Source organism: Amphiura filiformis, chromosome 2 (assembly GCF_039555335.1).
Source record: "Amphiura filiformis chromosome 2, Afil_fr2py, whole genome shotgun sequence".
Lineage (NCBI taxonomy): Eukaryota > Metazoa > Echinodermata > Ophiuroidea > Amphilepidida > Amphiuridae > Amphiura > Amphiura filiformis.
Window position 1 is genome coordinate 82,355,409 of NC_092629.1, and position 26,616 is coordinate 82,382,024.

Here is a 26,616-nt window from a genome sequence, read left to right on the forward strand (position 1 = left end):
CGGATTACAAGTAACACTTCGCTGGCGAATAATTGGATCAACTTTATAATTTCACCCCTACATCCAATTTCATGCATTTCTACACCCATGCATGCTACACCTCAATGGCAGACATAGCTGCTGGGACACAATAGAACAATAAATGGCGTTGAATGCCATAGACTTTGTGTTGCGATCATATCGATCGTGGTGCAGAACTCAAAAGCGTGATCCAGCTGACAGTGATAATCGGATTACACGTAACATTTCCCTTGCGAATTGTTACGCATAGTCGTGCTAAAAGTCGGTCGATACATGTTGAACTCAGCACAATTCAGAAATACGCGTTTTTGCTTTGAAAATTCTCGGTCAAATAAAAACTTTTTTTTTCAGTAATGTTGAATAAAAAATGTTGAATAAAAACATAGTTCTTGGATATACATTTGAAAAAAATCCCGGTGTTAAAATTAGGCGCGAAATTGTTTCCTGTTTGATTTTGATAGGACTCAGCTTCACCTAGACTGCGGAACTTAGTCCTCAATGATCATAGTCAGTCATTTATCTTTTGGTCGTTATATGACTATCATGATACATCTCCGAGGAGCAATTTCAGACAATTGCTTGGGATTACTGGGGCAGAGGTTAATTGAATCCTTTCATGACCACTGATGCATAGTCAAGTCTGACAAGGACACTCGGCACGTATTGAAAGACCATGTCACTCTCGACAAAAGAATGCATGCATGTCAAAGGTCATACGACACCAATTGGTGTTTGTTATGCTCATCGATATATGTACAGTAGGTCCTTCCATACTTCTCCAACCCACTTGGTGATCAGAATTCGTCTTTGGCTTGCTGTTATGTCATTTTTGGCGTATTTTTAGCCATTTAATCAGGGACTGGAAACAGATTATTGTCAAGCTATTGTTATCAGATTATCTTTTCGACCTTCGATTGTATGCGAGTTGCGCCGAGTGCGCTATGTTTGAATTTTATTATTTACTCATGTTGCCCTACTAAATATAAAAAAAACACCTCAAAATATTCCAATATCTTTTTTAAGTTATGTAAAATTGTGTAAAATGTCTATCCTTTGTCGAACACAATTTCTGTGTAGCATGGAAAATCATTTACATAGGATTTTGAAGACAAAATGTGATAATTTTGTGGAGATACAGAATGCTAGAACAAACAAAATTATATTTTTTCTGGAATGTGTACACCGTACGCTTGGTATTCCTACTGATTTCGATACTGAAATAATTCTTAAGATGATGTTCTTTGAAGATTTATGTTGGCATTTCTAGAGTCTGTCATTATAGGCAAACATGTAGGCTCATTTCGCGATGTAGGCCTACAAGACAAGCCACGCGCTGTGTTGTAACTGTGCTTGGAATCGTACCAGGGTCTATTGATCAACGTATTATTCATGCTTGCTCAACTGAGGATAATTTGTAAACCAGCAACTCGCATGGTACAATGGGTGGAAGCCGTTTACAGTCCCTCCATATAGAGGCCTTGCATGTGACGTATCATCCCGTAAATATGGCGGACTACTCAAATGCATTCAATAAAAGCATGATTGCAATCTACCGTGACAGTTCGTCTCACACACATAACCCTGCACTACGATCAAATAGGTTGATGACAACATTTGATTGAATGGACTGCACTCCGCTATAACTACGGTGAAGGACACCGGTTCAAATCCTTTGTCTGGAGCCAATCGATAATTTCATGCAGGGCCTCTATACAAGGTCCCTGATTCAATAAAGCACACAATGTAACAGGCACAATTGAATCGGGCGGGATTTTACATGTTACACAATGAGCGTGTTTATAGTGAGACAATCTTTCCGTTATTTAGCTAAACTACCGCGCAGTCTAGATTTGCAATGGTTAGTAAAACATAAACAAATATAGACTGCGTGGCAGTCCAACTAAATACCGCATAATCTGGCTCACTATAAACACGCTCTTTGTTTTTTTATTTTTCGTATTGCACGAAATCATAAAAGTATAATGGATAAGGTTAAAATTATAAAATGCAAAAGATTTCTTTGCGGTTAAAAAGCATGTCCATATCACGTTTAAGTCGCAGTTATTGTGTCCTTCTTGATGTAAAACGAAGTCAGTATTTTGAAATAGAAAAGTATTTGATAGAACCATCATCAGAGCCTTTGAAAAATATGGAATTTCTGTAGCGTGTAATGGCAAAGAGGACCATGACCACCTCATTTTAACATTGAGGGCATACCCAACTACATTGTTGAATAAACAGCCCATGACCCCAGTATGAATAGAACAAAAAGGAAAGAAGAAAAAGAAAAGAAAAGAAAAAACAAAACAAAATAAAGCAAATAAGAAACAATAAAGAAACAAAATGAAAAACAAAGCAAAAAAAGATTAAATTTATCAAGAAAAGCTCAAACCCCAAAATAAAAATTAATCAACGGAAAAGTTTATAACGAGCCTCGAACTCCTGCTCAGTTCGCTCTTCTTAAGATGATTCAAATTCTGTCGCTTTACCAACTGAGCTAATGTAGTTAACACACACATTTGTAGGTTTAATTGTTCGTATATAGCTATGTGTATCGATGATTTGCTCAAAACCCTTTACACTTTTGTCACTTTTGTGGATGGCGCTGTTCATTTTTTTTCGTTTTTGCACGTTTTCAAAAGCCCTCGATAGTAAGCACATGTGCTAACTATCGAGTGAATACGGTATTCTCCTGGGACAACCAAGAATTCCTAGTCACGGTCGACTACTATAGTAACTTTTTGGAAGTTGACAAACTTGACGACACATCAAGCATGACGGTAGTAGCAAAGCTGAAGAGCCATTTCGCGAGGTCAGGTTCACCAACGCAGGTCGTATCATATAACGGGTCGCAATTTCAACCTTCAGTCGATTCGCTACCGAATGAGACTTTGAAAACGTTTGTAGCAGTCTTGGTCACAGCCAATCAAACGGCAAGGCAGAAAGCGCAGTCAAAACTGCCAAACGTATCCTTACAAAATGTAAAAGAGCGAACACCGACTACCAGATGGCGTTTTTAGCTCACACAAACACCCCAACACAAAGTTTTGATACCACACTTTGGCAACCCAGAGTTATTGATGAGAGAAAAAATATGAAGCAACGCTTCCGGAAACAAGCCCATAACTATAACAAGTCAGCCAAAGACATAGAACCTTTGCAAGAGGGTGATGTTGTTCGCATTTAACCCCTCGTACAAGGACAAAAGAACTGGCAAAATGCGACAGTTCCTAGTCGAAACTCCAATCAGCAGTTGTATCTTCGTAACAAGGTTCACCTAAAGAAAACTCAAGAGACAGCATCTGTTGTCTCACTGCCCCATCAGATTTCAGCAAGACATCAAGGAAGACATCTGAAAGAAACCAGAATTTTTGGCAAAGATAGGAAAGACGACCAAAAATATTCCAGCAAGAGCCATCACCAAAGAAAACCATCCAGCAAGAGCCACGACCATAGACTACCAAAAGCAACCAGCAAGGGCTATCACCAAAGAAAGGCAACCAACGAGACCACAAGTATCAATAACCATGGTAACCAAGGAAACCAACAGCAAGAACTAAAACCCAAGAAACATAATATAGAGGGACAAGAACAATAACTCTCTACCAAATCAGGAAGAAAGATCAGATGTCCAAGTTACTTGAAAGACTTTGTTTAAAAACCGTACCAAATTTTGGCACAACCCAAAAGAAAGACCAAAAAAAAATCTTTCAACACTTTCACGTTATTTAATAGTAATCACAAGAAATAAAAGACAATGATTTTACAAGAAGAAGAAGCCATTCAAATTAAGCTGATCTAGACAGAAAGGTCAAAACGTGTCACCTTATTTAAAATTGAAAGAAAGGAATTTTCAGTTTACTTAAAAGTGATCAGAAGAAATCAAGAACAACGACTTTTCAATATGAAATGAACACAATTTTCAGGCAAAATTGATATATAAAAGCAAGATCAAAACATTTCACTTTATTTAAAGGAAATCTGTACCATAAACTAATCAATGGCTATATAGTTGCAGTAATAATAAAAACGACAAACAGTAAAAGTCCCAAGCTTATATACGTCCAAATAAAGGAGAAATTCTTAATTCCTTACGACAATCAGCGATCAGTTTGTAATCCATGGTGGCGGCCATATTGATACCCGATGTATTTTATTACGCTGTAACGGTACCCCGATCCAGCCTCGTCCCTCGTGAACTTTGGTGACACGAAGCGAATACTACCAAAGTTCAGATTCAACATTTCGTTCAAAAGAAAACGCGACAATTTTTACCCATAAAACTACAGAAGAACATAAAAAAATGTATTTTAAGTAATGTTTATGATCAACAATGTCTTTTGAGAACGAAAAGTAAAAACAGCACTAAAAACCAAAATTCGCTGTGGGGGTCGCGAATGCCATAGCAACACACTCGCCGCGGGTCTGTGTGAAAGGTTACACTACCGCTTGTGGCGGCTTCCATGAATCGCAGAAACGAAGGATTAAAAGTGCTTTTTCTTTGTTAGGAATATTCCGAAATTCATATAGACCGTCTGGTATGTTTAATTTAGGGGTATATAACTATATTAGCCATTGATTAGTTTATGGTACAGATTTCCTTTAATATTGAAAGAACGGATATTTCAGTTTCGATTATATTCAATATAAATACATCCTTCAATTTAAAAGAAGGGGCATATTGTGATATTAAGATGATGAAAATTATTCATCACATCACCATTTCAGGATCCCGCCCAAACCTAATAAATAATGGTGCCGATCACAATTGACAGAACTTCTAGCGTATTGAGTTACAATTTTGTTCGACAACGCTTTGTGTAAAAATAAATAGGGCATGCATTGGATCAAAGTGCAGCTTTTGAATTCGCATGTTTCTTGGGTTTTTAGATCGCCGTATCTTTATTTCTTGAACGATCTCAACAAACGAGGTCTCAAATTGGAGCTAAAAGATGCAGCTATTGGATGTTGGTTCCAATTATGACATATCTGTCTTTGTTCAGGATATACAAGTGTGAACATAACTCGTACCTTACTTTATATAGGTCAACGTTTTATATCACGCCATGTCATTTCAAACTTGAATCGAACATTTATGTATCTGCATTGTAAACATTTCAAAAAAAGTACTTACCCCCCTTAAATAATGACCATTATTTAAAACGGTCATATTGACGTCGCAGCGTACGTTTAAATCAATGAAACCCAAGATTTGAAAGTTGCAGTAAAATATATTGATTTGTATTCAGTATAAGGGAAGGAAATCTGTGTAATGATATGTGAATGTTTTTGTTTTGTTGTAAGTGCAACTTTCAAATCTGGACCTCACAACATTAAACGCTTCATTGTTTTTGGGGCTATCGTATCAAATGAGGTTCTAAAATGCGCTGAAATAAACTCGGCTTCCAGCGCATATTACAGATGTGAAATATAATAACCCGGTTTTAAATAATGGCCATTATTCAGGGGAGGGGGGGGGGGTATTATCTTTTTTGAGATGTTAATATAATATATATAATGCCTGAAGTAATAACTAAGTTGCACTTACCATTCATTGTGTGGATGCTGTAAAAGTGCGTACAATCTTGTAAACCAGTCACTGTGAGATTTACAGATGAACCATCAATTTTGTTTATGGCCTTGAGGCCACTATAGTGTTCAAGAAAGAGCACCGATTCGCCAAGGACTGTAATGTCGTATATATATTTACCCGTACTGAATATCTCAACCTGGGCAGTTGTGTCCAGGTTATATCTTATAATACGGCTTGTCGATGAGCTGTGTGAGGCAGCGTACAGTATCCTATCTATAATAATAATAATAAAAAGTATAAAAATAATAAATACTACTGCTGCTTCTGCTGTTGCTACTATTACTACTACAAGGTGTCCCAGAATGATTTGAACAAAATATCAAAAATATATAATCAACAGTGTATCAAATCTTAATAAGTGAAATACAATGCCACACATGTCCCTTACTTATTCTGCGACTTTCATGGTAATAGCTCGATTCCTTTTCACGTGACATTGCTATTACTAAAACTGGACGAAAACGGCAAGTGTGTAATTTACAGTGTAAAGGCATCATAACACATGGATCCTTTATCACCACCGTCCAGCCGCACTGTGCAATATATTGAAGAAATCCTACATTCTTTTATAGGAAATACACCAAATTTGGCACAGATGTAGAGCTTACAATGCAAAATAATTCTACATATGGGATTTAGTAAAACATTTCAATATGACATCCGATATTTACCTAAACTTGCTTCAAGTCCTTTGGCGTCCATAGTTAGTGAATGTAAAATGGAAGCTTTGCCACATCTTCCAAAAATTTCTGTTTCAAATTTTTGAAGTTATTCTTTTAAAATGATTATTTACCATCATAACTTTGTAAAAATATATTTGACATTTGAATTGTTAGACCAGATAGTGTCATAGTGGACTTTCTTATCTTAATTTACCCCAGGCATACTGAGCAATGCAGGGGTAGTGTTTGAGCAAAATGCCCACGCCATCATGGCACACTTCCTCCAAAGCTCATGTAGCCAGCGCCTACACAAAAAATCCGAGAGAGTCTAGTACTTAATAGTAGGCCTATATGATACTTCTACCACTGATTATACATGGGTCCTATGAAGAGCATGAATAGAGAAAAAGTAAAGGAGGACGCCTTGATCAAGGCTAATATTTACCCCCATTTTTACCCCAAAATGTCATTATTACAGAGGATATAAGTTCCTCAATCAACCTCCGCAGTAAATTTTAATCTTCTTCGTCACGTAGCTGTGGGTTTGCCAATATACTGTGGACATAAATGCATGCTGTGACGCTAAGGACGAACCTTCTCTATACTTTTATGAAAAATCCATCTCTGCCGGCATTTCAAATGAAGAAACTCACGCACCGCAATAATTGGCTTCAAAACTGCAGCCAAAGAAAGAATAGTTTAAGGTCACTCAAGCGTAGCAAATCCTTTATTCCATACAAGGATTGCTTCGTAACATCATAAATAAGATATCGACTATTTAGTAGAAGTAAGAACAAGACACAGCAAATATACAGCATAACATTTTCCAAATAACTTTGTACTGAACGGTTAGTAATTTTACAGATTTTCCAAATAGGTCGCATTGTCAAAACTTGGAATTCACCATTTTTACGCAATCCTCTCTAACTTCTACTAGAAACGTCCAATTTTTAAAATCTAAAAAATATGAGAAAGCTAAATATATGTAGAACTTAAAATGCAACCCAATATGACCAATAGAAGTGCCGTTTATACCTAAAAAATTCATCTTTTTCGGTATAAATCATTCTGGGACACCCTATACTACTACTACTACTACTACTACTACTACTACTACTACTACTACTACTACTACTACTACTACTACTACTACTACTACTACTACTACTACTACTACTACTACTACCACTACCACTACCACTACCACTACTACTACTACTACTACTACTACTACTACTACTACTACTACTACTACTACTACTACTACCACTACCACCACCACCACCACCACTACCACCACCACTACCACTACCACTACCACTACCTACTACTACTACCACTACTCACTGATAGAAAATTATTATCCAAATGTTAACTAATGCTGCTGCTATCTAAAACCACATCTACTGTCAACACTAGCTGCTGATAAAAATCGCTATTTCAATACACATTATACCTACTAGGCGGTTAGGCGGATAGTATGAGATGAGCGCTGTGAGGCTGCTCTCTCCAGACTCTGTGTTTTTAGAACTTTACACAGTCACTAGGCACTTTTACTGCAAAAGTTGTTTACCATCTTCTTTAGTTATCATCAGAGAATACTTTGGTTATACATTGATGTAGTTTTTGTGGATATTTGCTACATTTTTGTGATATTCTGGATTTTAGATTTTTCACCACTGTATTTCATCTATACTACTATTTCACCATAAGACACTATGCATGTGTTGATTTGTATTGGATTTTGGATTTGCACAGATATCATCTTTGTGTGGCAAGCACCATTACAAATTAATCAAATAGGCCTATTGATCATGGATCAATCACCTCAAGTACAGACTTACTCTAGAGAAACTCTCTTATCTCTTAATGGTGTCATTAACCACTATTTTCTACCCAAGGAAGTATTTCACATTTATGTCAATCCAACAAGAGTCAAACCAACAAGAAGAGGAACTAGAAACCACAGTTGTGTTTGACCAAACACGAATATCTATACCCGTGTTTTCCGCCCTAACAAACCTTAACCCACCATGACACTCATTAGTCAACCCTAGCACCCTTCACCACCTAAACCTACCCTGATACTTCTTAAACCACCATGGCACCCCCGATCCACCAAGATATCCCCTTAACGCAGCGTAACACCCAATGTCGATACACTTTTGACAAGAGTTTGACAATTTTTATGCTAAGTAGCTAATTTGCATATAACTTAAAACAGAAGCGTCCAATGAAAACATAAATCGCGTAAAGGTTGTTGCCCATGAAATTTGCCACATTTTGGTACCAATGACGATACACTTTAGACCAAATTTGAGCATTTTTATGTTAATTAGCTCAATTTTACACGTATTGCTTCCTGCAGCCCATGACCTTTGACCTCTGGAGTCGAGGCTATCACAGGAATATTTAGAGGGTCATGGGTCATCATTGTACCAAGTATGAACCCTGTGGGCGCTGTAGTTCTTGAGCTAGAGCTGTTTGAAATTTTACACATATCCCCCCCTGTAGCCTATGACCTTTGACCTCTGGGATCGAGGGTACCCTAGGATGTTTCTAGGGGTCATGGGCCATCACTGTACTAAGTATGGGCCTCGAGGCTACTTTAGTTCTTGAGCAAATTTGAGCATTTTTATGTTAATTAGCTCAATTTTACACGTATTGCTTCCTGCAGCCCATGACCTTTGACCTCTGGAGTCGAGGCTATCACAGGAATATTTAGAGGTCATGGGTCATCATTGTACCAAGTATGAACCCTGTGGGCGCTGTAGTTCTTGAGCTAGAGCTGTTTGAAATTTTACACATATCCCCCCCCCCCCTGTAGCCTATGACCTTTGACCTCTGGGGTCGAGGGTACCCTAGGATGTTTCTAGGGGTCATGGGCCATCACTGTACTAAGTATGGGCCTCGAGGCTACTTTAGTTCTTGAGCTAGAGGAGAGCAAAGGACTGATCTTGAGAAGGAGAAGGAGAAGGAGAAGGAGAAGAAGGAGAAGCCGAAGACTAAACACAACAAATACAATATCTATGCCCCGTTGCACGGGCATAGATAACCGGCATAGATAACTAGAAACCACAGTTGTGTTTGCCCAAACACGAATATCTACGCCCGTGACCACACCTAACCCCCTTCCCCTATTCACAAACTAAAACTTGGTGAGCACCATGTGAAAGCCTTTGTTTTAAGCTTTAATTTTATATACATGTAATGCTTACAACACTAGACTGGACCACACACTCTCTCTAATACCCCACCAGACCCTCACTCTCTCTTATACTCCACCAGACCATCACTCTCTCTAAAATACCACCAGGCTGACCCATACTCTCTAATACCCCACCAGACCCTCACTCTCTCTTATACTCCACCAGACACTCACTCTCTAAAACACCACCAGCCTGGCCCACACTCTCTCTAATACCCTACCAAGCCTTCACTCTCTCTTATACCCCATCAGACATCCACTCTCTCTAAAACACCACCAGACTGGACCACACTCTCTCTCTTTCTAATACCCCACCCCTTAACCAACCACACCCCTTGTTCCATCATGACAACCTTTTGAGGTGGTCCAAGAAATCAAACTCAAAATGCCTACACATTCCCTTTTAAGGAAGTTTTTGTCAAGTGATCAGTTTCCTTGACGTACGATTCAGAACTTTATCATTGCAAACACAGGTATCTAACAAAATACTACCTATTGCGCTACACTGTGTTAATAGGTCGTACCTATTTTGCTTTTAAAGCCTTTGAACTTTGACCTCTGGGGATGCGGCTAATATAGAATACATCTAGGGTCATGGGTCATCATTGTACCAAGTATGAACCATGAGGGCGCTGTAGTTCTTGAGCTAGAACTGTTTGGAATTTTACACATATTGCTCACTGTAGCCCATGACCTTTGACCTCTTGGGTCGATGTTACTGCAGGAAATATCCTAGGATATATAATGGGCCATCATTGCACCAAGCATGAACCCTGAGGGCGCTATAGTTCTTGAGCTAAAGCGGTTTTAACAATTTACACATATTGCTCCCTGTAGCCTGTGACCTATTTGCAATTTTACACACTTTGCCCCCTGTAGCCCATGACATTTGACCTCTGAGGTCAAGGGTACACTACGTAATGGGCCATCATTGTGCCAAGTATGGGCCCCGAGGCTACTTTGGTTCTTGAGCTAGGGGAGGGCAAAGGTGTGGTTTTGAGGAGAAGAAGGAGACGAAGGAGAAGACTAAACACAACAAATACAATATCTATGCCCCGTTGCACGGGCATAGATAAGGAAAGGTGAACTAAAGCATAGACAGAAATTGACTAGATCTACTGTGTATAAGGCCAATGCTACTGATGATCTATCACTGTTTTCATTGAATTGCCAGTCAGTAAAAAGTAAAGCAACTCGAGGTATCATCACTGATTTCCTTGTTGAGTATGACATTGCTGGAAACGAATCTGATGACTTCATCTTATCTTAATTTACACCTCCTGGTCATGAAATCTATAATATACCAAGAGGCGGTGGGGATCCGCATGAAGGGATAGCAATCCTCTTCAAACAAGGCATCACAGTTGTATCAAAATCTTGCGATCAGAACCATCAATATACGAACTTTGAATTCTGCGATGTTGTGTTCACCTGTGGATCTAAATGTTTTGCGCTTGTCACAGTCTATCGTCATTATCCATCGGCCAAAAATCAGTTCACCGTTGGAAAATTCTTTAAGGAATTTTCTCAGTTCCTACAGGACTATGCCATCTCCCAAGGTGAATTGGTGCTAGTTGGTGACCTGAATCTACATCTTGATATTGAGGATGACCATAACACACCGAAATTTGTTGACTTAATGGACAGTCTTAGTCTTACACAGTTTGTTGTAGGGCCTACTCATCGTTGTGGGCATACGCTTGATGTTGTGATCTCTCATGAAAGTGACAATCTTGTCAAAAACACATGTGTTCTTCACTTAATATCCGATCACGCTCTGATTCCCTGTACATTACAAATCGCTAAACCAAAAATCCCCATGAAGACAATAACATCTAGAAAATACAGGTCAATTGACCCTGCTACCAATGTCAATGATGCAGTTAATCAATACAATGACGTTCTTTCTTGCCTGTTAGATCTGCATGCGCTTGCTCGCACAAAATCTGTCTTTCCACGGATAAAACAGCCATGGTTCTCAGATTCCTTGTATCAATTAAAGCGTGATCGTCGGAAAGATGAACGAAAGTGGATCTCCAGTAGATTGACTGTAGACTTGGAGATTTTCAAACCCTCCGTAACAAGTATAATGCTGCACTTTATCATGCAAAGTGCACATTATTTAACAACAAGATTCTTGATTTCGGTAACAACTATAAGCCCATGTTCTCCGTTATTGGTGAGGTATTGCACAACAAGAAAACCACAAAACTCCCTGATCATAAATGTTCCAGTGACTTGGCTTGGAAGTTTGCCAATTCCATGTCTTTATGTCCAAGATTGAGCCAGTTAGATCCAATATGCAATCTAATGTCACTGGTTTCTCAAGTAGTCAGCATAATTGCAATTTGTCTTTGAGTAACATTCACACTGTGTCAGTTGCTGATGTCAGTGAGATTATCATAAAGTCTTCATGCCCTTCCAGTCTTCTGGATCCTCTACCTTCGTGGTTGGTGAAGCAACAGTTAGATATTCTACTGCCTGCAATTACCTCCATTGTTTTAACATGTCATTAATGGAAAAGTTTTGTTCCAGCTTCCTTGAAAGCTGCCATCATAAACCCACTGCTCAAGAAAGGTAGTTTGGACCATAACTTTCATCTCCAAGGAGCTTGAACGTGTCGTTGCCAAACAGCTCAATGAGTATATGTCAAAACATTATCTTCATGAACCATTGACATCCGCTTATAAACAGTATCACAGCACTGGGACTGCTCTTATAAAGGCCATGGAAAGACAGGGCGTTACTATTCTGCTGCTGTTTTCAGTAGCGCGTTTGATACCATCGACCATTGTCTGGTCGGACACAGCGTGTCAATGGATCCTTTTCTGACTCTCAGTTCCTGCGCTACGGGGTACCTCAGGGGTCTGTGCTCGGACCTCTGTTGTTCCTGATATACACGCTGCCCATTGGCCCCATAATCCGCAAGTATGATATGGAACTGCATATATACCTATGCCGATGATACACAAATTTATATATCTGTGTGCCCTACATCTGCTCATGGCGTTGAATGTGCTGTCTCCAAACTTGAACAGTGTGTCAATGAAGTTGAGGAATCGATGTCTATAAATTTCCTTAAGCTTAACTCTGAGAAAACTGAGGTTCTAGTTTGTGGTTTCAGAGCCCAAGTGGCGAAATTTGACCTACCTTCTGTGCAAATCACTGGTGTCAACATTCCTGTTCAGTCCAACCATGTCAGAAACCACGGGGTCATGTTTGATCGCGATCGCGGTATGACCATGAGTGCTCAAGTCGCTAACATTTCCAAAGCTGCCAATTACCAACTCATTAATATTGGTCGAGCCCGCAAAATGCTCACCACTGAGGCCACTAAACTCGCTGTCCATACCCTTGTTACATCTCGGTTGGACTATTGTAACAGCTTACTAACTGGTATAACTGGCACTCTGCTAAAGCGTCTTCAGAACAGTCAACGCACCTCGGCTCGCCTTATTACCAGGAAGCGAAAATATGATCCCATCACCTCCGAACTCATCGACTTGCATTGGCTTCCCATCAAACAACCTATTGACTTTAAAGTCCTCGTTCTGGTTTTCAAGTCCATCCGCCAGCAAACACCTGAATACATGTCTGCCATGCTGCAAGTTCATAATGGTTCCAGACGGTTCCGTTCCACATCTTCATCTGCACCTCAATTTGTTCAACTTCGCACTCAACACTCAACTTTTGCCGACCGGTCATTTTCATGCTCCTCCCATTTGGAACCAACTGCCAGATCACATCAAACTATTCACTATTGCTTACAACCAATGACATTTTTGCTCTTAATAATTATTTTGTTGTTGTAGTAGTATATTTTGCTTATATCACAGATTTAACCTGACTTTCGCCCTCAGTTTGAAATTTGACCTGACCTTTGATTACGGATGACCTAACAAACGCAAACCTGAGCTTCCGTGGCCAAAGTTACACCCACCCACAAAGTTTGAGCTCCATTATATGAGCAATCTGAAATTTGTACGTTTTCTAACCTTGACCTCTTAATCGTAGGTCTGAAAAAAGGTCAACGTGGAAACCTTTTGTTAGTCCAATGTCCACTTACCCACCAAGTTTGAGCTCCATAGAGGCAATTTGAAATTTCTACCTTTTTTGACCTATGACCTCTTAACCGTAGGTCTAACGAAAAGGTCACCGTGGAAATTTTTATTTGTTAGTCCAAGGTAAACATACACACACACACCCCTTTTGAGCTCCATAGGAGCAGTTTGAAATTAGACTTCAATTGGACTTGACCCGGTCGTTGACCTTTGACCTTAAAAATATTCCTCATATCAAGCTGCACCCACCCACCAAGTTTGAGGAACGTGCGATCCCTAGTCTCCGAGAAAAGATGCGGACAGAGACAAACAGACAGACAGACAGACAGACAATCAGAGCAGACAGACAGATTCCGGTGAATTATTGTAAAATAATAATAATAATAATAATAATAATAATAATAATAATAATAATAATAATAATAATAATAATGGACATTTATAAAGCGCACAAAAGAGTCTCTAGGCGCTGCACAAAAGGAAAAATACCGTAAAATACAAACATCTTAAAAACTACAAAAGCATAAAAACACATCAAAATTAATATCAATTCTTAATCTACAACATGATAAAACCAGCAATCATAATAATACACAAACATCAATAATGCTGAGCCAATTTACACTTAAAGCTAAAAACGACTAAAATCAGCCAAATATACACATGCTGAGATCATTAAAACACAAGAATCAACCATAGAGTACATAATCAGAAATAACATGAAATAACATGGTTCGCGAGCAGTTCAGCTATAAGCCTGGTTGAAAAGATGAGTTTTGAGATGTGTTTTGAGGAGTTTTTAATATGAGAAGGAAGACTGTTCCATAACTTGGGTGCAATCACAGGGAAACTTCTTCCATAAGTAGTAGTGTGGCTGGAATGCTCGCGAAGCAAGTTCTGTGATGATGAGCTTCCAAGATTTCCAATAACAAATCGGTAATCAACTCACAGTTTTGATAATACCAGTACTAGAAGCATATCATCAACTAGCAGCCATGACAGCTGGTATATAATTACAATAACGGGCCTGTAGTGAGGTTTTCTTGATATAATATCTTGTACAAAATAACACTTTGCAAATTAAGCTTCCACCTATGATTATTAACCTCATGTAACCTAAACACCTTTGCTTACAGAATGTAGTTTGGGATCAAAATCCCATGAGCTCTGGTTCGTTGCAAATTATAGCTAAAAGATGGGGATTTTACATTGTAAAAACTGAGGGGCTGTGCAATAATTTTGACCCCCGGGGTAAAATTTTCGATTAAAAAAAATCCCAACTACGATTCTTGGAAGTTATTCTGAGGATGCAGGAAGATGAACCATGAAAAAGATATGCTCCTACACCCCATTACATGGTTAAGAAGACATGGAGGCCAAAGAACATCCTACTTAGCACTTGTCTTATGTGCAAAAACTGTTGGGAGACTTTGACAACCTTTCCAACTGCCAGATGCCATTACCACTTTGGCTTCAAATCGTAGTACATGGAGAAACTTTGTAGTCGCCTGCTTCGCAGACGAATGATGTGAAATGAATGACCCCAACAACCCCACAGCACCCACCCTAATCCCAATACCCCACCACCCTAGCCATACACCTTCATCCACCCTACCTCTACCACCTCTATCTATCCAACATCCCTACCACTACCACTCTACCTCACTACCGCCCTACCTGCCTCTACCTGCCCCTCTCTACCCCATGTCCCCACAACTCCTACCCCACTGTCACACCATCATAACTACCCCTACCAACCTACCCCAAGCCAACCCTACCACATCCTGTCCACCACCACAGCATTGATTGTGTAAAAGCTCTTAGTTTAGAGACATTTTATGCTGAGTAATAAACACACTACTACATGTACAAAATGTACAGGTATCAACAAACAAAGCGAAAATCCGTTCAAACAAAACACCAATTATTGATTAATTATGTCAATAACAGTTTTGGTTTTGACTGAAAATCAAAACTCAAAAAATGATGAGGGTCTCTGTACGCGTGTATGGTCTGTCATTAACTTCTACGCATCGATGTGATATTCTGGACAGTGATTTATTTAAAGGTTATCCAAGGTCAAAGGTCGTGAAGGGGTCAAATTTTAGACTTAGTCCTAGATGAGGGGAGAAGGTAAACAAAACAATCAAATCAACTCAAATGTCACCAAGTAACTGAAGTCAAATGTCACCATACGACTGTAGCAAACAGTAAACTAATAATACATCAAGTAGAAGCACGACACTTACCAGCAACAGTAACAGTCCATGCTTCACTCAGTTCAGCTATGACATTCATGACACTACTGCCATCCATTGCCGCCTTTTTAACTGTAGCTGTGCTTCTGTCGGCCCAATAGATAGAGCTGATGAGAAAACCAACCAAATCTTAATTACCCAGATGTGTAGTTGTCGGAAGCTGTTTAATATACCTAAAAATCCATACCTTTTGATTTAAAATACGAGTGTCACTCAAAAAGTTTTACCCCCATCGTCACATATCAGTTTTCTTAAGGGAACTGGAATGAGCGTTTTGAGCGTTTCGACAGCACTTTTTGTGGGACATGAGAGCACATCAGACCTATCGAATTGCATTCTGAATACGAAGAATGTCTTTCTGATATCAAATAATTTTCATTTTATGATATTCACGATATAATACAAATTTTGTGACAAATTATTAAAATTTGATATTTTTCACATTTTGGAGATATAACAGTCCTCGAAGTAAATTTAATAAATTTAATGATATAGTCTTAAAGTGTATGTAGCTGGGAGGAAAAGCCGACGATCAATTGAACATTTTGACCTTTCATATTGAAGATATGGATTTTTTTTCCAAAAAGACCTAATTTTTTTGGTGTTTTGGGGAAAAGAATCCATATCTTCAATACGAAAGGGCAAAATTTTCAATTGATCGTCGGTTTTTCATCCCACCTACATACACTTTAGGTAGAAATCATCAGATTTATAAAGTTTACTTCGAGTACTGTTACATATCAAAAATATCAATTTTGAATGATTTGCCGTAAAATGTGTATTACATTGCGAATTTCAAAAAATCAAAATTATTTGATATCAGAAGGCCATTCTTCGTATTCAGAATGCAATTCGATATGTCTGATGTGCTCTCATCAAGTTACTTATAAATTACTTATAAATTACTTATAAATATACTCTTAAATCTTGGCTACAAAATAAAAGTTATTTAATTAAAATGCGATTTTTGGTTGTTTAGATATGTTCGTTAAAGCGAATACATATTTGGTACGTCGGAAACGGTTTGAAAAGAAAGGCTAATGTTGATTAAAAGGCATGCTACATCTATGTGGAAATCATTACAGATATATTTCTGAAAATGATTAAATTGCTTTATTATTGGTCAAATAATTTAATAAATATCTAATGCTTAAAAATAGTATAGTTTTACTGGGTACCGTGTATTTTGCACAACAAAACCGATACATGTTCAATAGCATTCATTATTGACTCTTTTCCATAGGTTGTTGACTTCCATCGGGTGAGCCCTTGTTGGTTCAATACGTAAAGCCGTTTCTCAAAATTCTCAAATGCCGTTTGTTCTGTTCAATTTGCTTGTTTTAATCTCGAGATATGTTTAGTTAAAGACGAAAGGGTAAAATCACAATTGTGCCACTTTTACTATGGAAGATGGCTTTACATATAACAGTGATAGCTGCAAGTTTATCAAGTGTTCCTTCGTGAAATCAAAAGAATGCATTATTACACAATACTATTTTTTTACTGTCTGTTTTTACTGTTTTATCATGATGCAGGAATGATGATTCTCTTTTTAAAAAACAGATTAAAAGATAAATAAATATTTCACATTTTGCTGTAAAAATTAAATAGACATGTGCATGTCAATGATTTTATCATGGTAAATACTGTTCTCTTAATCACTTAAGACATGTTACAAGACAAACAAATATTGCAGACTTTAGGTTAATGAACGCGTATTACTTGTTGGGAGAGAAATTAGAAAAAATAATGTACGCGCGCTGATGTTGATGCGTCTAATGCACAAGCCTCGAAGGGGGGGGAGTGCATTAGACGCATCAACATCAGCTACCATTGACTTAAATTTACAGCTCTCTTCCCTAGTAAAGGTGGCAAACTTGTGATTTAACCCTTTTGTTGTTAAATAAACATATTTCGAAATTGGAACAAGCATATTGAACAGAACAAACGGCATTTGAGAGCTAGACTGCGCCCGTGACGATGATATAAGCATCTTGTCACAACGGTATTCTCTAATTGCCAAAGAGGGCGCTTTTCACTTACACATTTTTTTTTTATTGCTTGTAACTTTACTTCTTGAGGTCACATTGGATTCAATGTGGTGTCATGATGTGCAGGATTAGATAGTGTATTTATTAAAAAAACAAATTTACCCCAATATTGTTCAGTTTTGAAATTGTGATTATTTTTCCAAGTGTAAGGATACTTTATTGGCGCAGTATAATACCTATTAATATGTTTTGTACATTAACCCATCCATACCTGTTATGCCCTGTAATTCCATGGCCGTCTGTATTGTTAACTATAACTACTGAATTATCAATATTCACACGATTAACTGTGTCTGCCATGTTATCCGTCCAAAACACAACATTTTGTACAAAGTGTATTCCCCACGGATCTGAAGATTGAACCAGGATAACAGTAAATTAGTGGCACTGGCAGTCTCATTTTGCGTGAGTTAAAATGTGCCCAAGTGGGTGTTGCCGGTATAAACACGCCCACATTGTCAACCAGCTATATTTAGTATGAGTATTAAGTAGATGTTGAGAACAAGAGTAAAATAAAGATGAACCAATGTTTGTATAATTATAGTTGAGTTGAAAAAAAAACCACCCCAAAACCCCCAAAACTTAGAAACTTTCCCTTTTAACTGGTCATGTGACCTGGTTTCATTTTCATTGGTTTCATTTGTGACTCTAAGTTCACTTGCGCTTAGCTCACCTACATTAAGATAGGTATTGACATCAGCCGGAATTTTCTGCCCAATTTTATGAGACGTGAAAAGTGGAATTGACAAAAAGCATTGTACTGCTTCCTCACAGGTAGGTGAGACGATGGCTAGAATGAGGGGGTGCCAGCATGGCACCGGCATTGACGAACAACAACGGATTTACTAAAATACCATCAGTTTCTTGTACGGAAGACCTATTCGGTGTAGTGTGACAGGCGCATAAGCATTAAAATAAGCAGAAATTTGCATAACTTTGGCTAAATTTGGATTGGTCATGATTAGTAATATCAAATCCTGCAAATGTACCACAGATGGGAGAGTTCGAGTATTTTTAATGACTTTAAGCAGCCTTTTCTGTACGGAAACACTGGCATGATTTTGTGTGTAAATTAGGTAATTCCAAGACATCACAGACTTCGAGGGCCAGTCGTAAAAAACAATGACGGTAAACCTATATTTTTTCCCAGTCAAAAGAATCAGGCTATAGGCTAATTTTAACCATCATAGCTGTCGCTACGAACTGAGTCGCTCCTTGGAAGAAAAAATTACGTTTTCTTGAGGCAAATTTAAGTACATATCTCTATGTGGATTTATTTGGTGGTGTGAGATCATAATAATACATTATTAAAAACTAAGTTTGATGATAAAATAGTATTCTCCAAGACAGAAGATTACAATAAAATTTGAGATATATCGATTATACTCACTTCTTCCTGTTAGGTCTATAACAGTCTCCACCCCTGACCCGTCCTGGTTTGCTCTCAGGATCCTATTACTGGCCTCTGTTATATACAGAGTCCCGTCTATTGGGTTATGTGTAATGCCGTAAGGTTCAATGCTTATGGTAAATATACGGGTAAAGCTGAGTGAACCTGTATTCAGATTCGACTCAGCCACGTAGACTCCACGTAGTCCTCCTGCATTGCATCCCACAAAAACTGGAAAATTAATTATAATTCCTCACTAAGCCATGAATACTTTGTATTTCGATGGTTAACACACACCATTTTTGTTTTCCTTTCATTGCTATGATTCCATTTACTCTGCTTATTATGACATTTTGTTCAAATTTGTATATCACTATATCACTAACAAGTTTACTTAAAAAAAAAAAGTTAAATCCTTCCCAAGCCTTTCGGCCAATTGGGCGGCGCCTATCTCCGTTTCTTAACCCTAGGCCACATGTCTGCAAGCAGAAAAGCTACAGCGGGAGGTTAATCCACTGGTAGCCATGTGTTTAACTTTCCCTACTCCATTCTTTCAATGCCGAACGTCTGGCAAGAAGGCAGTAGGTACCATTTTTAATGCCTTTGGTATGGCCCGGCCGGGATTCGAACCCGCGACCTCCCGATCGTGAGGCGGATGCTCTAACCACTAGGCCACCACGCCGGTTAGTTTACTTTACAAGTGACTAACTTTAGAATTTAGAGTGCTCAAACCCATTACAGGTGAGTGTAGAAACAAATTCAAAGTATAGACCTCTGGCAAGGCAACCGTTACTTAAAGTTTCACGGAATACCCTCACTTACGATCATTGGGTATACCGATCATCAGACGGATAATTTGTCATGATTTCAAATTTACAGAAATGTTTATACGAGTATATACATTCGGTGGTGTCAAAATCATGACAAACTAAGCCAACCAGAACAGTCTCTACTCCAAAAGTAGTCGAGAGTGCTCAACCACTAAAAATAGTGGGGGCGTATTATAACAAGTTTACTTACAAGTGACTAACTTTGGAATTTAGAGTGCTCACTATATCACTATATATCAATATTTATACACTGTACCGGGGTGGGGTTGGGCTCTCAACTTTGGTTTTAGTGAGGATGTAGGGCAGGGACTCCGAAAAACTACCTGACTTTAAACAAAGTTTGATGAAAAGCAAGACTCGAAATTATATCAATTTTTGGAATATTTTCTCAAATTTTACTAATAAACAATGACTCTTTTTGAGAAAACGTTTGAAAAAAGTCTTAGACCAAATTTTCATGAAATTTATGGCCATCGATATAAAACATAAATAGCTGACAATGCACCCGAATCCAGACATGGCAAATGCAAAAATTAGCAATTTTGATCTCAAATTTATATTAGGAATTTATATTAAGAATTAATGAAATTCCATAATTTATTTTCAAAATTTTATAACTAATCCAGCAAGTACAAAAATGTCCTTAAACACGTGTTAGGTTTATTCAAATATCATTAAAACGTTTATTATAACCCGTCAATAAAATGTTTTCTGTAAAACATTTCGTGTTTGCTGGGAACAACCCTGTTTAAAGAATTTCCTAGGCAATCAAAATATCATAAAATGAAGAAATGAAGAATGAAGTTCTTAACAAAATAACTTATATTCACAAAATTATGAACTTATTTCTTGTGGTTTTAAAGAATAATGAAGGAACTTCGTGTTATACACAACATCCTGGCCTACGTCATGAAACGAAACAAGAACAACTGAATATGTGACACGATCTGATCAAATCAGACAAAGGAGGCAATTGTGAAATTGATGCAGAAATAAGGAGCACAAAATAAAATACGTCGGCAAACCTAAACTTAGTATCAAGTATGCTAAAGATGTTCCGATTCCAGTACTCATGGTAATAGCCATACCAGGGTTGGCGCGATTTAAATAAATTGATTTAAATCACAATTTAAATCGCGATTTAAATCAAATGATTTAAAAAAAAAATCACTGATTGCTTGAAATTTAAAAAAATCGATTTAAATAAAAAAAATCCGATTTAAATCAAATAAATCGATTTTTTTTATTTAAAAAAAAATCAAAAAATCGCCAACTGGTAATAGCATACATGTACAATGTGCAAAGATGTTGAAACTTAACAACACAATTTTCTAAAGAGCCTGCTTTGGTCTTGTTGGGTCAGATCGTGTCACATATGAGCTAGAACTTTCAAGCAATATATCATCAACCAGTAGACTTATATATATATATACCCGAAATCCACTGTCAACGACAATAAAAAAGTGAGATTTCGCGTCCAATCTCAATCAAAAAGTTATTGTTTTGAAAATGGGATGCTTAATACATGATTACTTTTCAAGTTCTAATACGCAGGGAGGGGGAAAGGAAAACAGATTAAGAAAATATTAATAATGATGAGGAGATGATGATACAGTACTTACCCTTTTCTCCATAAGCAAGCGCAATGATACATGAAAGTATCATTGTCACCAGGACTGCAACTATCCACCCCCAACTGCAGCTAGCCTTTGATTTATCCATGTCTGTTATTAGCGCAAGATTTCTTAAATCAGCAGAAGAATTAGCAAATTCCTGTTAATTACTTTTATAATTAGCAGATAAAAAGTTGTTTGTGAATATTCAACCAGTGTCTTACTTTAGCAAAAAGAGAAGATTAAAACACGTATGTCTATTCCAACAGCTTTGTCAGAAGTGATGTCCAACTAAAACGTATCCTTATCGCGCACTGGAATTTGTTTTTGCTTAGTTTCCTTGGTGATAAAAAACAAATGAAAATGAACCCTTAAAATTGTATAGAATATCATAAAATACAATGATGTCCTTCGTGTTTCCGTCAGAAAATTAATTTAGTTTCTAAGCTACCTCATGAAAGAAAACACGTACACAGAATATACAGGGGCAAGAAGAATCACGTATCGCAGACTAGCACAATTAAACATGAAATTACAAATGGAAACATGACATGCATAGGCAGATAAACCAGAGTACATACGTGCCTGTGCGGGGACTCGAACCTAAGACCTCTCGCTTGCAGGGCGAGTGCTCTGACCACTGTGCTACACAGACAACATGACAGACTGTCCCTGATAAGCAGTACCAGACATGACACTGCACTAACAAAAATCCAAAACCACAGGGATGGCAGACAAAAGTAAACAACATTACAACTGCCCTTCCTTAGGGACAAACAACATAAATATCATCTTGTATTGTCCTTTTTCAGTTTAAGCAAACATTACATACTTTCTCTTTATTTTTGTTTAAATCATCAGCCTCTTTATTACTACGCATGTTGGCCGAGCGGAACGGGCCCCGGAAGGTTGCGGGTTCAAGCCCCGGCGACACCATCGTGTTTTGCCCTTGAGTAAGGCACTTTATCTCGATTGCTCCTCTCCACAGAGGCATATAAATGGGTACCGGCATTCTTAAATGCTGGGAAGGTAACAAACTCGCTGTGGAGGAGGTGTAGCGATCCCCCTATTAGCAACATTACATGGAGGAGTCTGGCCCAATCGCCAATGAAAGAGGGAAGGGCACTCCGTTCACTGTTTATACACGATCGTCTCCTTTACCTTTACCTTTACCTTACTACGCACGTGTAAAATATAATGTTTAATAAAATTGTTCAATTGTTTTTTAATAAGTGAGAAAGTTGCGGTGTTATTAAAACATTTAATCGAGACAGTCAGAGTCATAAAATGTGATGTTTATATCAGAAGCCTCTTTGTTACTACGCACGTGTATGAAACAAAAGAATGTTTAATACAATTTTTATTATTTTAAGAAGTGAGAAAGTTGCTGTGTTATTAAAACATTTAATTGAGACTGTGAGTGTCATAAACTTAAAAGGGACAGAACTCGATTATTAAAAGTAGTATAAACGTCCATGGTTTCTACTTGGTGCACAACCATAGCCATATTATTACGCGCCATAGTATGTGACATAATTAGATTAGTGAGGTTAGCTGCATAGATACATGTATATGATAAGGTTTCATTGCACGAATACATACACTATGAACGAAACTAAAAATTCAAGTAAGGAAGTATGAGCAAGAAAAACTAGCCGCTTTGTATGAAACTTGTGCACAAGCCTTAAATAATTTCTTTAACAAAATATAATTTACTGGGAGGAAAAGCTCTTCGTGATATGCATTAATCATTGCCAATTCCATCACATCGGTTTCTCCAACGCTCTGCAGGGTTTATTGTTCTATTGTTTCCCATTAGAGCGCTGACATATTGGAAAATGTTGCCAATCAATATTCATAAGAGTGTACATTCAACGTCCAGCGTTCGAAATTGGGTGACTTGTATTTGGCAGGTGTGAAATTCATCTGACTGGGCGTTTTAATTACGTAACGAATAAAGTATTACATAATCTATTGCCACTCTATGTCTATTGAAAGCTCTTTGGGTTTCTTATGCTTATATAAGTAGTGTATTGTTACCCACTTCATTATTATTATTACTATTCGTGATAAGTCCACGTTAACTTAACAATAGAGAGATTGCGAAATTTACGTGAAACGTGATACGGGAACGCCAACGGCAAGCTACATTAGTCGAAAATCAGTTAGTATGCCCTCTAGAGGTTTTTATATTACGTTGCGGTTGGTAGCAAAAAATGACGTTCAAAAATGACAAAAAATAACCGCATTATAAAAGGCAGAAAAATGTTATGTTTGTCGTGTTAAGAAGCGAATCAAAGTATCCAAATAGAACAAGTAGAGTCCGACATGTAATATAATCCATTTTGGGGGTTACAATTTGACCTAGTATAGAAGAAGAAGTGAATAAATTTAGATTTTTTTTCAGCGCGAATTCGAACGGGTAGATTGCCTATTCATTTGTGTATGGAAAATGCTGTCCAAAAATCAGCTTGCGAAGAGGCGTTTTAGGCAAGATCGGGACGTCTTACGACATAATGCGGTAGAATTGTGTTCTGGACGGGTGACAGCTGTTCGTGCATCGTCATTTTTCGCCATTGCTATTTCGTTGCATTAAACAGCTGTCAAAGTGTTTGCTTATGGATACTATTCAGCAAACACCAAAATGTTTTTAAAAACATGATAATGCATATGTTTTTGGTTTTAGTTTAAACATTTTGATAACATATCAATATCGGTTTATATAAAAATCATGAAAACTCTTTTTTAAAACGTGTTATACTGAGAAAAAAAAGATAATAGAACATTTTAAACCAAAATTCGAAATGCTAGAGTAAAATATCATTTGCCAAACATTGTGTGTACTTAGGTCTATTATGTTAGAATGTTTTGCAGCAAGTTTTGAACAAAATGTTTTTAAAAACCTTTTATATACCCTTGACCCTCACATACCCTTTAACCGGACATTTCCCGTTTTCTGTAATATATTTGTGTTTCGTGGGTAGTAATCGAGCTAGGCATGTTAAATTATCTATTTTCATTTTGCTTTAATAAGTAAACAGGGTATATACTATTTATATGATAATGGGGATTGTTTCTTGTTGTTCGAATAATATACACCATGGCGACTTCCGAGGCATCCAACACCAAACTCTGCTTAGTTTATTTAGACAAATAGCATACACGTGTGAACAATAGGCCTACTCATTTTCCAATGAGCCCGCAAAACTCAAATATCGCTAATCTGGACTGAATGTGTGACTGAATGCTTAGAGCAATAGATACAGTCAGTCGTATTTGCATATCAATACCGAGGAAAGTGGGTTCTCATCTTCTCTGGTTCGATGCACCCAAGGTAAATCAATGGGTGCTTCCTACACCACATTTCGCCATAATACATTCTAGAAACGCTTGCTGTTAGAATAAGACAAATTTTAATGCTAATTTATTGCACATTCTAGGGAAGCGTGGTTACCTTTTTAAAATAACCGAGTGAGAGGGTTTTCAAGAAAATATTTTTCCTGTCAAAACTGAAGCATCCTCTGTATAAAAGAAAATATGAATATTAACTGCACATCATATATAACGATTCGTGATACCCAATTGTGGCACATTTGATGTCGTTTAAGAAGCAGAGAATTTTATTTCAATTTTATATACGCCAAAATATTTTTTAATTGAGCAAAAATAAGGATAGAAAAACGTTGAAAATCCTATGTGAATATTACATTAGACCCGGCAAAAGATTACTGTTTCGTTTTTATGGTAATCTAATCTTTTATTTCCTGAAAAAACATTTGGGGTCTAAAATGGATTTTTATGTAATTGATAAAAACATCGAACGTGTATACAAGAAAATGGTAGGTTTTCCTCTATAGTATTTTACTGACCATGGAAATGTACTGAGACACAAGCACGTGTCAAAATCGATATAATGTATTGTCCATACAGACGCCCAGTTATCATGTTTATTATTGGATTTTTTTTTGTATAAAACACGCAGTTAACAATAATTGAGCGCTAATAATACACATAAATGTTTTTAGGCAAATAAAATTCCAAAATACGGTTTTCTGCCTTTGCTTGTCACGTGGTAGGCCTATGTTGAAGTTGCGATTATATCTTCAAATAAGTTTCAAATGAATTTCAAAAAGAAAAGTGGCCGAGTGGTCTAAGGCGCTGGGTTCATAGTGTATCCAAAGCAGTCCGCCGCCGTGAGTTCGAACCCCGCCTCCGCCAAACTTTAATGAAGTAAAATTAAAATTAAAATTTTACTTTAAAAAAATTTCATATTGGGGAAATGTGACTGGCAGAATTTATGTATGGCGTGGAGTGGTGTGGGTGCTTCCTATATCTTTATATCTCTCAGCATAGCGCCACCATGAGCTTATTGCAATTGTGTTTAGATATAGTCTCCGGTCAGACTTTATGAGGCTATCACGAACATACTAGGAACGACGAGCGTTAGGACCGTCACAAACTGTCTGTGTAGGAGACTAGTTTGGATTTGAACGGCACTATGACGTTCTACCGCACAATGTCGTAATAAGTAAACGCCTCTTCGCAATCTCTCTAATATTTAAACATAGCGACATCGGTTAATTGAGTGATTGCAAATTGTAAGTTATTTGTGGTGATGCACTAGGCTACTACAACACGAGCCGGTATGCAGAGAATTAGTATTATTATTATTACTATCCGTGATAAGTCCGCGTTAAAATATTAAAATAAACTCACGATGATTACCTACAAATTCTCAGATATTAAGATAAATTCATGGTGATTGGCTAATAATCCCCAGACATTAAGAGAACGTCATGATGATTGGTTAATTGGTTAATATATACACCTATGATTTCTCGTTATTGTTTTACCGCTCCATTATTTTCCACGATTGGAGCGATGATAACAATAACACGCCATTCGTAAATGCCCTTTTCTTTTCACTGA

At 37.6% G+C, this 26,616-nt stretch overlaps 1 protein-coding gene and 1 non-coding gene across 2 annotated transcripts in view; one reads left to right on the forward strand and one right to left on the reverse strand.

Moving 5' to 3' along the window:
- Positions 1 to 26,616, forward strand: part of LOC140146705 (transient receptor potential cation channel subfamily M member 2-like) — a 375,948-nt gene that overhangs the window by 89,571 nt on the left and 259,761 nt on the right. The window lies entirely within an intron of this gene.
- On the reverse strand, positions 19,854 to 19,926 carry Trnav-cac (transfer RNA valine (anticodon CAC)). The gene has a single exon. It is a non-coding gene; the product is annotated as a tRNA-Val (tRNA).